This window comes from Centrocercus urophasianus, unplaced genomic scaffold (assembly GCF_019232065.1).
Source record: "Centrocercus urophasianus isolate 14NV4802_14NV808 unplaced genomic scaffold, USGS_Curo_1.0 seq_11, whole genome shotgun sequence".
NCBI classification, from domain to species: Eukaryota; Metazoa; Chordata; class Aves; order Galliformes; family Phasianidae; genus Centrocercus; species Centrocercus urophasianus.
In genome coordinates this window covers 41,562,340-41,576,932 of record NW_024884253.1, presented here as the reverse complement: position 1 = coordinate 41,576,932, position 14,593 = coordinate 41,562,340, and positions in this window count along the sequence as shown.

Sequence of the window (14,593 nt, the reverse complement as noted above, 5' to 3'; positions counted from 1 at the left end):
AAGCTGGCAGTCTACTTGGACAGATACACTCTTTTCCAGGTAAAGAACTGGCTGGATGGCAGTACACAGAGAGTGGTGGTAAATGGAATCACATCCAGATGGTGATTGGTCACAAGTACTGTTCCCTGGGGGTCTGGTACTGGGGCCTGTCCTGTACAGTGTCTCTACCAATGATCTGCACGAGGGCACTGAGTGCACCCCCAGTAAGTTTGTAGATGACACCAAGTTGGGAGGAAAAGTTGGTCATCCTTGGGAGTAGGAAGGCCCAGCAGAGGGATCTAGACAGGCTGGATAGCTGGGCTGAGGCCAATGGGATGAAGTTCAACAAGACCAAGTGCCAGATCCTGCACTTTGGCCACAACAATCCCAGGCAATGCTACAGGCTTGGGGCAGAGTGGCTGGAAGACTGTGTAGACCTGAGAGTATTGGTTGATGCTCAGCTGAACATGAGTCAGCAGTGTGCCCAGGTAACCAAGAAGGTCAATGGCGTCCTGGCTTGTATCAGAAATAGTGTTGCCAGAAAGAGCAGGGAAGAGATCATTCCTCTGTACTTAACCCTCGTGAGGCCACACCTCAAGTACTATGTTCAGTTTTGGATCCCTCTCTACAAGAAAGCCATTGATGCCCTGGAGCATGTGTTCAGAGCTGTGAGGGGTCTGTAACACAAGCCTTAAGAGAAGCCTGAGGGAACTGTGACTGTTAAATCTGGAGGAGACTCAGAGGTGACCTTATCACTCTCTACAACTACCTGAAAGGAGGTTGTGGTGAGGTAAGAGTCAGCCTCTTCTCCCATGTAACTCACAATAGGACTAGAGAGAATGTACTCGAGTTGCACCAGGGAAGATTTAGGTTGGATGTTAGGAAATACTTTTTTTCCAAAAGAGCGGTCATGCACTAGAATGGGCTGCCCAGGAAGATGGAAGATTGTCACCATCCCTGGAGATATTCAAGTAACATTTAGATGTTGTACTGAGGGACATGCTTTTGTGGGAAATATTGGTAATAGATGAACAAATGGACTGGATGATCTTAAAGGTTCTTTTCCAACCTTGGTGATCCGGTGATTCTATGATTCTATGATTCTTAATTCCAGAATAATTTATAATAACTATAGAAAAGGACAGTATTTCCCATTTAATGGATAGGTTAAGCACAGAAGCCAAAATGTGAATATATCCTTGACCTCATGATGCAGATGAAGGGTGAAAGGAGAGGGAATGAGGCATATGTACAATGTAACCATAGAATTTTCCTTCTTTGTTTTTGGAAGAAAACTTAACCTTTGTTGTATATATCCATAAAGGTCTACAAATGGCTCTGCAGAGAAGACAGAAAAGATAATATGCAAACATTTCTTATTGCAAACTACTTGTTTATATATTATACTAGTATTGCAAACCAGGAGTAATAACCAACTTATTAATTTGTCTTTTTATTAGTAATTTAGTCAAAATGGCAATGGGACACATGTCACTGTGAAATCTGCTGAAGAATTTATTAAAGCAGCGAAAAAACAAAGTTTAGAGTTGGAAATGCCATGTACCACATTTAGGTCATTCAACATTGTTTTTATCAGCATACTATGCAGAATTACTTTTATAAGTGGATAAATACATTTACAGTAGATTTCTTCAGAGTGATAGAAAGCCAGCTCGCTGTAGGCCTCTACCTGATGCTCTGATGTGCTAAGTTTTGTCACTCTTCACTCCCTCTGTAGTCACTGGGAGGAGATGAGTGTCTCCAGGAAGTAAATCAGATCTCAGACGCTCTGATTCATCTTCTACAGGTGATTTCTATCTACTGACTGAACAGGGAGCATGTGCTCTTAGTTGATTTTCCCAAGTTGTTTGCACAAAACTGAGAGAATTAAGGATTCCTCCAGACTAGCCAGGGCATTGTAGTATATTTTCTCTCTTTGTTCTTTCTCCTGGAAAGCAAGTTATGTTGAATTTGTATTTAAAATACCTGTATTTCTTTCTGGATATGAAAGAAAAAAAAAAAAAAAAGCATATGAGGCTTGGGATGATATCCTTTTCCCAGAGAAACAGAACGTTTTATTATTATTATTATTCTCAACAACACCGAGACTTTTAGGAGTGGTTTGGGGTCATTTGACCCCTTTCCTTTTTAGCCATAAATCCTGTGCTCGTACAGCTAGAATTTTCAGCCTTACTGATGGGAGTAGTTTAGATGGTAGGAGAGAAAAACCCACTTACTCCTCAAATGTATTCATTTTTTTTCTGGGTTATTGCCTTTTCACCTTTGGGAAGAAGTAAGATCTCCTAGGTATTGTTCTCTCAATGTTTGCATGAGAAGGAAAGGAGAAGGGAGAACAAAGCAGGTCGTGGCCTGTTTTGTGGGGAAATTATGGAGAGTAGAAAGGAAATGGCATAGGACTGTTTGGGTATGGAGTCTCCCCTCATCAATCACACTCACAAAGAAAACAAGTTACTTGTAGTTTTTGAACAGTTGTACAGCTCTCTCACTTCTCCACTCTCAAAGTCTACTGTTGATAGTACGTAATCAGCCATATATACATTCAAATTGAATTGCACAATTCAGATGCAAAGAGAACAGAAATGGGGGACTCTTGATTAAAAGATGCAACTGAGGAAAAAGTCTTGCAGTTGGGGATGTCTTCTCCTAGAAGGAAAAGATTCCAAAAAAAAAGAAAAGAGTAGTCACTGTAGGAGCTGCCAGTGTTACTACTTGTGATAGGGAGAAGCCCATGTGCCATAAATACGTGTGTGAGGGGAAGATTTTGACATTAGAAGACTCTAAACATTATAAACTCAGAATCTGGATCTGTATTCTAGAGATAAACAGTCTGTAAGAACTGTGCAAATTTGTAAGGCAGAAATACAGCACATATTAAATAAATAACCAAGGGAAGTGACGGAATACCCAGCACACATTCTATAAGTCATGACCATACATATCTTTGAATTATGAACACTAGGTATATTTCTGAATTCTGTACTTTCTAATCCATGGCAAATTAAATTATTATAATTTCTCTAGCCTTAATATACATGCACTTGTTGCTTTAGTATAGCAACCTAACACAGCAGGTTGAAGGGAGAATGAATTTATCACACCAGCCTCTACTACTGTTCTGAAAATAATATCCCAAAGGGAAGGTGCTAGAGAGAAAACTGGTGCAGTAGGTTAATAAAAGGCAACAGTGACCAATGCAAACAAAGAATTCATCTATACTGTGCTCTGTGCTTGCATCATTCACAGAAAAAGCAAATGTGAAAAAGCTTGTGCAAATCAAATACAAAGCTTGTACACTACTAATTACTTTTTTTGAAGATATTTGAAAGTTTTCCATATCTCCTCCACCTGTATAAAAACTAGATAAACCTGCAATGCGTACCCTTCTGGGGTAAAGAATCAAATCTGAAGACATTTAGGAAAATGTGAAGGTTTCAATGATGTTTTCTCAAATCATTTTGAATTTATAGCAAAATCAGTCTTCAAAATGTTAATTTTATTCTGTCAAATGAGAAATTCCAAGTTTGTGCCAACAACTATAAATACATCATTTTGTCGTTCAGCTATTTCTAGTGATCAGCAGCAAAGGAGAGAAAAAGTAGAGTCTGTAGTGCAGGCTGTTTATTTTAACCTGATAAATGTGACAAATCATGAATGAAGTTTAGTAGGATTCTTAGAAACATTTTCATAGAAAAACTATTTCAGCTCTTAATCTATGCATTTCAGTGAACTGTGTTCATAGAAGAAAATGACAGCCTGCTTTTTGCTTTCTTAGTAATTTCTGTACTAAACTACTGGCTGTGTGTCTTTCTCAGCAGTTTCCAAAATCCCGTTGTACCAGTAGTGTTGGTTGCTTTATTAGCTTTCTTGTAACATTTTTGACAGCTGCTAAGAAGGATATTAGGTTGTTTTAAAAGGTCTTCTTTGCACAGAAAGAACCAACACCATTCATAACATCCAAAATTCTCTTATTATAGGTGCCTAGTCTCATTATACATAATATTCAGAATTATTTATGTTAGCATTGATTTTTTCTTCTTTTACTTCTTAGGGAATTTTTACATATCTTTCTTTGTCTCGTGTTTTCTTTCAAATATAAAATGTCTAAGCAAAGGAGTGGGGAGCAAAGCAACTCTCTCTTTTAGGCAAAGTAGCATATTCCTGCACAGCATGCAGGATTGTATGCATTGCTTTCTCACTCTGTAGTTGACCGAAAGGCAACACTTCACTGCCACATGCCTATTGCTCATGCCTCGTTCTAAAGATCAGTTAGCAGACTTGCACCTCTCTGATACTCAACTGAAATGGCGGATGAGGCATTCTGACTTGCTGGAGTGCTGCTTATTGCCTCAGATGAGAAGTACTGAAACTGTTTATCAGTTTCCCCAGTGACTGGTTGTTTTCCTAGGTGTGTGCCTGTACTCAGTGCGCTATAAGGCCACACCTCTCTGTTCTCACTACTCTCATTCCCTGCGTAATTATATGTGCACTGTCATACTCTTGAGAAACCAAGTAGACATTTTTTTATGGTTGAGGCATCAATTTTATATCTAGCAATGACAAAGACATTTAGAGCGTTTAATCTTTGCTTCTCTGACAACATCCCTTATTCATCACAGTCATAAAGGCATAAATTATCAGTAATGATTTTTATTTTCAAAGCAAACTGCTGGTGTTGAGTCCAAAATTTGAAAAACTTGTTCTTAATCTTTCTGTGGAAAAGTCTTTTCCACAGTAGCTTCACTTTCTCACCCTACATGCACGAAGAAACCCAAACGGTTTTAAGGTATTTTGAAGCCCAGTCAGGACAATCATTGGTCACTGCAAGCATTAGATTTTTTTATTTTATTATGAGCAGTACTACTTTCTTCACATCTGTGTAAAGTACATCTCTAGCTGATTGGCTAACTGAACTGATAAATGGAGGAGTAGGAATGATCTCATGTGAATTCAGTCAAATAGTAGACAATTTAGTATTGTCTGAAGTTACACCAATGTCTCACTATCATTTAGCAGGTGCAAGGTATACATACATTCTTATAATTTCATTAATCTGTAAAGATATGTCCAAGTTCCCTATTTTATGAATGCATTAGATATGCCAGATAATCAGTAATAGCACCTGAAATAACCTGTGTGTCTTTCATAGCAGTGAAGAGGGTACCAGATGTGGAAGCTCAAGGGCGTTGCAGAGGTCAGAGCAGCGAAGAACCCAGAGACAGGTATCTGTGCAGGATCTACACAAGGTCTGTCTTCCTGAAAGAAACCTCCAGGAAAACCCCAGAAATACCATAGGATTCAGCACCAGTTGGTGATGCTGAGGATGCATGGCAGGTGCTAAAGAAAAAGGTCCACCTCGGGATTTGTACAACTCCAGCATGGACAACTTTATCTATCAAACATACACAGGGTGTTGATCAAATGGCATCAGTTACAGGAGTCTTACTGGCTCCATTCAGAAAAAAAGCTTCCCTACAGCTGTAACTCTTCATACAATATTAAAGACAGTACTGTGTTGACAGGGATGCATCTTTCTAACACTTTAAGAATTTGGAGTTCAGAAGTATATACATAAGTTCATATCCTGGATATTTTGCAAATAAATTTTCACATCAACATTTTTCCACTGAAATAATAAAAACATTTAAGTCTTTAATGGGGAAAAATGACTGCAGAAAAAAAAGAAAAAAAGAAAATATTGTTCTATTTTAAAGTCTAATCACTGTTTATTCTGGATTAAAGTCTCTTCAGAAGTGCAAGAATGCACGCTGCCCAGAACCGGAAAGAAATTAAATATCTGGAAATGTCTCCAATTTTCAACTCTTTTTTTCTCCCCTTGCTTCCAGCTGTCTCATACTATATGTCTCAAAGTAGGAAAAGAGCTTCCTAGATTCAGGGTGGCTGTGGACTGCATGGATCCAAATCTACTGAAATCTGAGTGAAACTATGGGGCTAAGATTCAGATCGGGGGTCAGTTGCAAAACCTCAGGAAAAGGCTAAGAGTGAAAATGTCTTAAATGAGTTAGTTGCCTGGAACAACAATCTTGTTTGAAAGAAGGATCTTTCCAGAGAACACCCAAGTCCAGCTTGTTTCTCACCTATCTCCAAAGAACAGATCCCCGCCATGGGCACACCACTATCTGTCTGAACCAATTCCTCAATTACCCAGATTGGCAGGTAGAAATGTATTTCTGCCACACTGTAGGGGAGCAGGTTTTCAGTTCCTTTCCTATCTGCATAACCAAATGAAACAAGGCAAGAGAAACATCTCACTCAGTGAACACATGCAGATCATCATCACTAAGTACTGGAAGCTGTGGCTGCTGTGGCAGGTATCATCTGAGAAACTGACAGCACACAACAGAAGGCAAGGATTTTCAAGAGACATACTGAAAAATACATTATTTAAACTGGAGAGCAGTAAGAACAGAAATTTTGTAGGAGGAACAATATCTTTCTTCCATGTTATGCTGACCAAACTAGAAAATTGGTCTGCTGAGATTTAAGAAGAAAAAAACATGGTTTATTTTGAAATGCAAGAAAGGCACAAGTGTAACACAGAACTATGTAACAAATCTAAATTTCTGCATTGAATACACAATTAATGCAAATTAATAGGTGAATGAGTATGTACGGAGTATTTAAAAAGAGAAGCTTCAGTAAATGCCAAAGCTGCTGTTTGCTTGCACAAAATTTCATTTGCACTATGTAATGCTGGTAATTGCTTCCTTCTAATTAGACTTGTAATAGGTACCCAACCCAGTCTAGATGTTCTTCAGCAACTTGTCTGAGATGTCCATGGGCCAGATTGCAACAGGAGCTGACACGACCAATGCAGCAACACACAACAAGCCTGTCTGTAATTAAGTGACCTGTGCAGGGGCTGTCACATCTTCAGTTCATGTAGAGCTTGTAACCCGAGCCCACATAAACCCCTCCTGACTAAATGTCCATCCAATGAAGGCACCAGGGCAAGAAGCATAAGGTTAGAAGCACAGTCATTTTGACTGCCAAATCAGCCAAATCAGCCATCTCTGGAGACTCATCTTAGGACTGTCTTGAGTATATGACACACTAGTGACTATATATATTCGTGATGCTTAAACGAGGTGGATGATATGACTAGTCTTCAGAGGGATATTCATATTTCCTTTAGGAAAGTTTATCCACACGGCAGGCCTGGTAGGCTCTGGGTAACAAGTTGCATCAGTACCAATAGCAGACACACAAGCCAAAATTAGTAACTGCTATTCAGACAGTGGTGATCCACTTCAGGCCTTATGGGATTCATTTCTTGAATTTAGAAATTTAAGGATTCTCCACCATCTGTTCTTCAGTACTGCATTTGCAAAGCCCAGCTACCATGACATTTCCAGGTCTTTTGGTATGGTGTTTAAATGCTCCTGTGACAGCTCAGGAGAATAAATTAAAAGTATGATTCACATAATTTAGGTATTCATGGGCCTATATTCAAGCCTTAGGTAGAATTACATGAATTTGAGGCACCAATATCTCTTACAGAAGTGAATTCTATCTCACAGGACTCGTTCCAAATTCAGCAAACTCAGGGGTATTTTTTCCTGTGAATTCAGTTTGGGGTCAGTCATTCCCCAGAGATGAAAAACAGAATGATTGGAGATATAAAACAAGCTAATCTTTATTTCCAGCAACGCACCATATTCATCCTTAATAGTACATAATGACTGTCATTTACAGGAAAGGCTGAATCTTGATTAAAAGAGAAGTTTAACAGTCATTCTTAGAAGGTATGCATTTCATTTTGTTTTGTATGTCCCCATCATTCAGTAGGTTCACAGTGAATGACATGGACAAGGTGACTAAAGAACAACTTCTTGCTGCTTCTTATAACAGAGTGCACTGAGTGAAATAATCAGTCCTCATGTTTAAAACAACATGAGGAAGAACACTTTCACACTGCACATAACTAAATCTGTGGAACTCATTGCCAGAGGATGTTTTGGTGGTATAAAAGTGCTAAAATAAATTAATGGAAGAAAGGTACATCAAATACAATTAGACATAGCTGCATGGATGCAATTTCCAGCTCATGAAGTTCTTAACCACCAATGACTCTTTTCTGGGTGTTCCTTTCTGAACTTGCTTATTGTACCAAGCAACTGCTGTTGGCCACTACTGAAGCTGTTACATTGGAGGAAATCTGCTGTCTACAGCTAGTGATGTGACACATGCTTATGTCATTATCTTCACTTAACACTTCTATTAAGACATCTTCTCACAAATTCAGTGCACAAGCATAGAAAATGCAAAGATCTCTGGTTAGATACAATTTTATAATATTTGTATGAACATTTGTGAGAACAGTTTAGATGTTACCAGTGTTCATATAAAAACAAAAAATAACAATGCTGTTACATTAAAGGTGATGTATAATATATAAGGTAAATAAAATGTAAAACAATTATCATATTATGGAAAACACTAAAACACACATTCTCTTTTACCCAATAAACAGGAATTCTAAAATCTTAAAATATTTTGTTGGATGATGTGGAAATTTGTGATCATTTTGTGAAAAGCTAGTTGTTGAAATTGAAAGAATGGGGCACACTACCTAGCAATTCAGTATTTTCCATTGGTTGCAAAGTATTGAAATGTCAGTTCTCTCTCTTCAGAGGTAAAGGAAAGTAATCTTAATTTTACTCGGTCACTTTCATGTCTAAGAGTTATTTTTAAGTAAAGCACGGTGTTAAGGAGATGTATTTGACTTTAATGTTTCCAATGGTGATTTTTAATAATGATTGCTGAACCATATGGCCTCCTCTTCCTGCAAGTTACACAGTGGAGGTCTTCTCTGAGTACAAGACATGAACATCCATCTGCTCCCAAATGATTTGGAGAGGCAGAGCAGAGCCTAAAGCATAATCAGTGTAGAAAATAGTAAAACAGCAAAAACATGCAAGCAAACAGCTACCAGCTACTTTCTTTAGGACCATGGTTCACACTGGAGCAAAACTAGATTCAGGATGTCTTTTTGCTATTTGCCACACTATTCACACAAAAATAACTGCCTGAACAGTCAGATGAGACAAGAAACTGCACGTTTTTCTTGTGACTCACATACCTTTTCTGTACCATCAGCTGAAAAGAAGTGATCACACTTTCTGTAGGTCATGACAGCTGATTAGTTAGTGCTGCGGAAGTGTAAATAATTCCTCAGCTTCATCGAAGCCAGTGTGTGAAGACCACTGATCATGCCTCACAGTAGTGTGTATGAATATCATTCATTGCCCTTTAAAACCTATACTGGGATTTCTGGAATCACCCATAAGCATATGCCATTAATTTGAACACAGATGTATGACCTAGACACTAAGGCACTGCTTTCCTTTCCCCTCTTTGTCCTTCCTTTCTCCTTCCCAGGAAGAAGGGCACAGAAGACACGAACCCTGCTAGGAGTATCCACCCAATTAAACTTCCTACTACATCTCCTCTAGCTTCATCACAGCAAAAGAAGGAGAAAGAGAGTGTCTCTCTGTCTGTATCTCACACACACAAGGCTTGCCAGGTGCAAGAAGATGGCTAAAGCCATACGTAGGCTTGGAGGAAGAGAAATCCTCAAATGATGATAGAAATAGAGAAAGGTGGGAAGCCATACCAGATAGCCTAGGTTAACATTTTATTGCTAATTTCAACAAGAAACAAGTAAGAGTACATGAAATAAGAAGCTTAAAAAGCAGTGTTCTGAGATATGTCTGATGCTTCCCAATGGAGATTAGGAAAGAACAAATTCGTTCAAATGCCTTTTAAGCTACAGGTGAAAATCCCGAAGGTCTCCTCTTCAGGCTGCTGCCCAGAGTTAATGCTCTCGTAAGGCAGGACATACCAGTGTCGTTGTAGTCGATTGGCTTTAGTGCCACTCCCGACACACAGCCCTCTTCACACCCATCATCTCCATCAGTTCCTACCTTTAGAACTCTCTCATCTGCCCATCCTACTCAGCAGTTTCTCTTTGGCAAGAATGGAAAATAGAAATGAAAGAAAAACTAAATGGGAGCACTATACTCCATGAGGTTGTTTGCCTTTACGTATGATAAGCAATAAGGCTGGAAAAATATAACACTGCTCAGGGTTCAGACATTGGAGATGTTTTAATACAATACATTTAAATTAAGCTGGGGAGTTTACTTGTACGAGTTCAGGAATTTACTCCTGTTTTGTGCGAAGCTGATCACAGGCTTTGTGTATGGATATTGTGTGCCCAGGCCTGCATCTGCTCTTCCACTTGCTTATCTTAAGTTAAACCTTTGGAAAGTGATACCTAAATTTTCACCACCTAAAGAAGATTCATCTTTATATTATGTAAGTGCAAGTGTTCATGCTTTAGATTGCCAGACCTATATTTTCTTTTTTGTGACTAATGAATGTAGATGCTTAAAATTATATTATTTGTTTTGAAGAGATACTGTGATGTTATTACCCAATATATTTTTCTAATTAGTAGCTCTGTTTTTTAGCAGCACTAAGCTGGTTAGGCTTGACATGATTGATAGTCATGCCACTTACTTAGATGCTAGAATATGATTTTCACAGCCTATTACTTGATTCTGCCTGACCAATCTTTTGTGATAGTTTAAAATGTGTAAGTGGAGAAGGGAAGACCTGCTGATGCCATCTGGATTTCAGTAAGGCCTTTGATATGGTCTGCCATAACATCCTTTTCTCCAAATGGGGAAGATACGAATTTGACAAGTGAACTGTTCAGTGGATGAGAAACCAGTTATGACATTGTACTCGAAGAGTGGCAGTCAATCTCTCAATGTCTGGATGGAAATGTGTAAAGAGCGATGTCCTGCAGGGGTCAGTACTTGGACCAGTGCTCTTTAACATCATCAGTGACATCAACAGTGGGATTGAGTACACCCTCAACAAGTTTGTGGATGGCACCAAGCAATGTGGAGTGGTCAACATGCCTGAGCGACAGGATGCCATTGGGAAAGACATAGACAGGCTTGAGTAGCAGGCCCAGGTGAAAATCACGAGGTAATAAAATCAAATTGCCAAGTATTGCACATGGGTCATAGCAGCCCCCACATTCAATACCAGCTGGGGGACGAAAGGATTGAGCACAGCGCTGCTGAAAAGTACCTGGGGGTACTGGTGGATGAGAAGCTGGACATGAGCCAGCAGTGCACCCTCACAACCCAGAAAGACAACAATGTCCTAGGCTGCATCAAAAGAAGCATGGTCAGCAGGGCAAGGGAGATGATCCTGCTCCTCTGCACCAGTGAGACCTCACCTGGAGTACTGCATCCATATGTGGAGTCTTCAGTATAAGAGAGATGTGGACTTGTTAGAGCACATCCAGAGAAGGACCACACAAATGATCCAAGGGATGAAACAGCTTCCCTACAGGACATGCTGAGTGAGCTGGGGCTGTTCAGCTTGGAGAAGAAAAGGCTCCAGGAAGACCTATAACAGCCTCTCAGTATCTGAAGAGGAGCTATAAGAAGGAAGGAGACAGACTCTTTAGAAGGGTCTGTTGTGACAGGACAAGGGTAAATGGTTTGAAAGTAAAAGAGATGAGACTTAGATTGGATGTAAGAATGAAGTTTTTTGTAATAAGGGTGGTGCTGTACTGGAACGTTGCCCAGAGTGGTGGTGAATGCCCCGTCCTTGGAGACACTCAAGGACAGGCTGGATGGGGTTCTGAGCAACCTGATGTAGCTGTAGGTGTTCCTGTTCATTGCAAGGGAGTTGAACTAGATGGCCTTTAAAGGTCCCTTCCAAATCAAAAGATTCTATGATCCAGATATGACTAATTACCTTTCATATAATACAGTGATTCAAAAAACCAAAATGAATTGAATAGGTAAGAATTATAAAACTGTTGCTATTTGGCAAAGTAGTAGCACTTTTTTTTCAGTGAACTATAACAACTGCAAGATGCCTGGAATCAACTTTTTATATTACATTTTATAACTAAGCTAAAGGCCTTTTGGAAAGTAATGTACTCTCTCTGAGGGCAGAAAAGGGACAGCGTTCCTGAGAACACCATTTCCTTCTCTGCTGTGTTTCTCTGTACATACTATGCACATAAATATGTATACCTATGGATACATGGGTCATTATATTGCCTGAGTAATTATGATTTACAGAATTCATATGGCTGAATACACAATATATTCAGAAACTGTGATATTATATTGACTTATATAAATAGTTCGTGCATCCTCAATTCAAAGAGCAGAAAGGAAAGCATCTTTAGAAGTGTAGTTTTGACTGGTTTCAAATATTGGCTTCAAACTACAGACTCCTTTCTATACTAATGAATTTCTTTCCTGGCTTCTGATGGATGTTTTAGCTGACATTAATCACTTCAGTTACTTTTGTAGCTGCCTATGCTTACACCACAGGTAACGCAACAACCAACTTCCCAATAGCTTTCAATGAAGTAAGATATTTTTCCTTCATGTAATATTTACATTTCCTTTTATTATTTTTTTTCATTCATTTTAAGGGAAAAAACTGATTGCTTTCCAATGTTTCTGAAGTCAAACATTTAGCACTGTTCCTTTTACTGCTGAATCTCTGCATATCTACTGTGAGTTTGGTTCTTTGTTTCCAATTCAACATCAAAATAAAAACTTGTAGTGGACTATGTGCAAAAGCTTCAAACTGCTGAAGAGATATTTGTACGACATAGGAAAGTACACTGGCTTCACCAAGGTCAGTCATTAGCTGAAATAAATTTATAAACTGACCATCCAAATGAAATGGTTAAGACGATGTACTAGATTAGCAAGAAGGAAGCTAATTATACATCACAAATGATGCATCAACTGTTGCAACTCTATTAAAAAAAAAAAGTAATAAAAACGATTTATTTTGCACTTGTGTAACCTCTACCCACTGTCTGAATTGAACATGTTTCTACTGTCTTATCAGAACTTCTTATAAATTTGTTTTCTTTACTTAGTGAGCTAATAGAAAACTGATGGATAATGGACAGTTAGATTTGTTCTTACAATGCAACATAATGCCATGCAGTGAAGCTCCACACAGGTCCTGCTGCTGACATGTCCAACCTTCTAGCACCAAGAACACTTCCACACTCCACTCAGCAGATAATGCCTCTTTTCTGTGCAGTTTATCTCCAGGCTGCTTGTCCTCAACAACTCTTCAAAATCACTGTCACAAGGGCAAGCTAGAAAAGATATTAATTCATGAAGGCTTCGCTGATCCCATCAGGAATAGAAAATATCAATCATTCTTTAAAATAACCCACAAGTCTTCAAAACTATTATTATCTGCGATACAAGGGAAAAAAAAAAAAACACTGCAGAAATTGCTGTACATCTCCTTCCTCTTGTTTGGCATTCAAGTAAAAATTAGGCTAAGTTTTCATTTATGACCAATTGCTGGTCAGCCTTCTCCAGCACTTCAGTGTCCTGCTCACAGTTATTAATCTTACACCAGAAGTGCAAAGAAGTGCAACAAAGCTAGGGTTGGAACACATGTCTTACAGGGAGCAGCTGAGGGAACCAGGATTGTACAGCCTGGAGGATGCTCAGAGGAGACATTATCAATCTCAACAACTCCCCGAAAGGAGGTTCTAGTGAGGTGGGAGTTAACCTCTTCCCTCTGGTGAAGAGGTTAGAAAACCTCTTCAAAGTGATAGAAAAAGAGGTAATCGCCTCAAGTGGTGCCAGTGGAGGTTCAGTTTGGATATGGGAAAACTTTCTTCCCAGAGTGAGGAGACAATGGCCCAGGCTGCCCAGGAAGGTGATTGAGTCACCATCCCTGGAGGTGTTCAAGAAATGTGGAGGTGTGGCACTGAGATACATGATTAGTGGACATGGTGAGAATGAGTTGACGGTTGGACTAGATGATAATAGTGGTCTTTCCAACCTTAATGATTCAGTGATTCTATGATTCTATGAACTTTGTGCTTTGTGGATGTTGTGTAGAAGAAAGCCAGCTTTTCATAGATAGAACGACAGAGGGGCAAGTATGGCACATTAGTCTTGGAGAGTGTTTTGGCTGTGCAGCCTGAGCCCAGGGAGCTGGGAAGTGTTCCTATACTCATCGTAGCAGAGAACTGCCAAGAGCATTAATAGTGACTTCAGTGGTGGCTACCCATCATTCAGAATGAGTCATGGTACCTATATGCAGGCAACACCTTCCTGTAATAACCCTAGATGCTACTGCAAGTCCTAGACTCATTGAATTTGACTTCATCAGAAGATAAAATTCACTAATAATAATATACATACATGTAACAGAATATAAATAAGTAAATAACTTCAAAAAATAATATATGATTCAAAGGAAAACTGTACTCCAGAACTGGGAAAATAAAAGTAAGACAGCCAGGAAACCCTACTGGCTTGAAAAAGTAGGAGGCCACTGTTTCCTAGGGCACTTATGAATTTAAATGTTTTTCTGTCACTGGTCACTCCAAAGGTTTGACTGAGAAGGCAGACATCATGTCCAGAGTTGGCAATTTCATGAAGGCACTGCTCTAATCAGTCTCAATTCCACACACTTGTATGTATGTATGTAACAAAAGATATTATATGTATATTATATGTGTATATTATATACATTGCAGAAC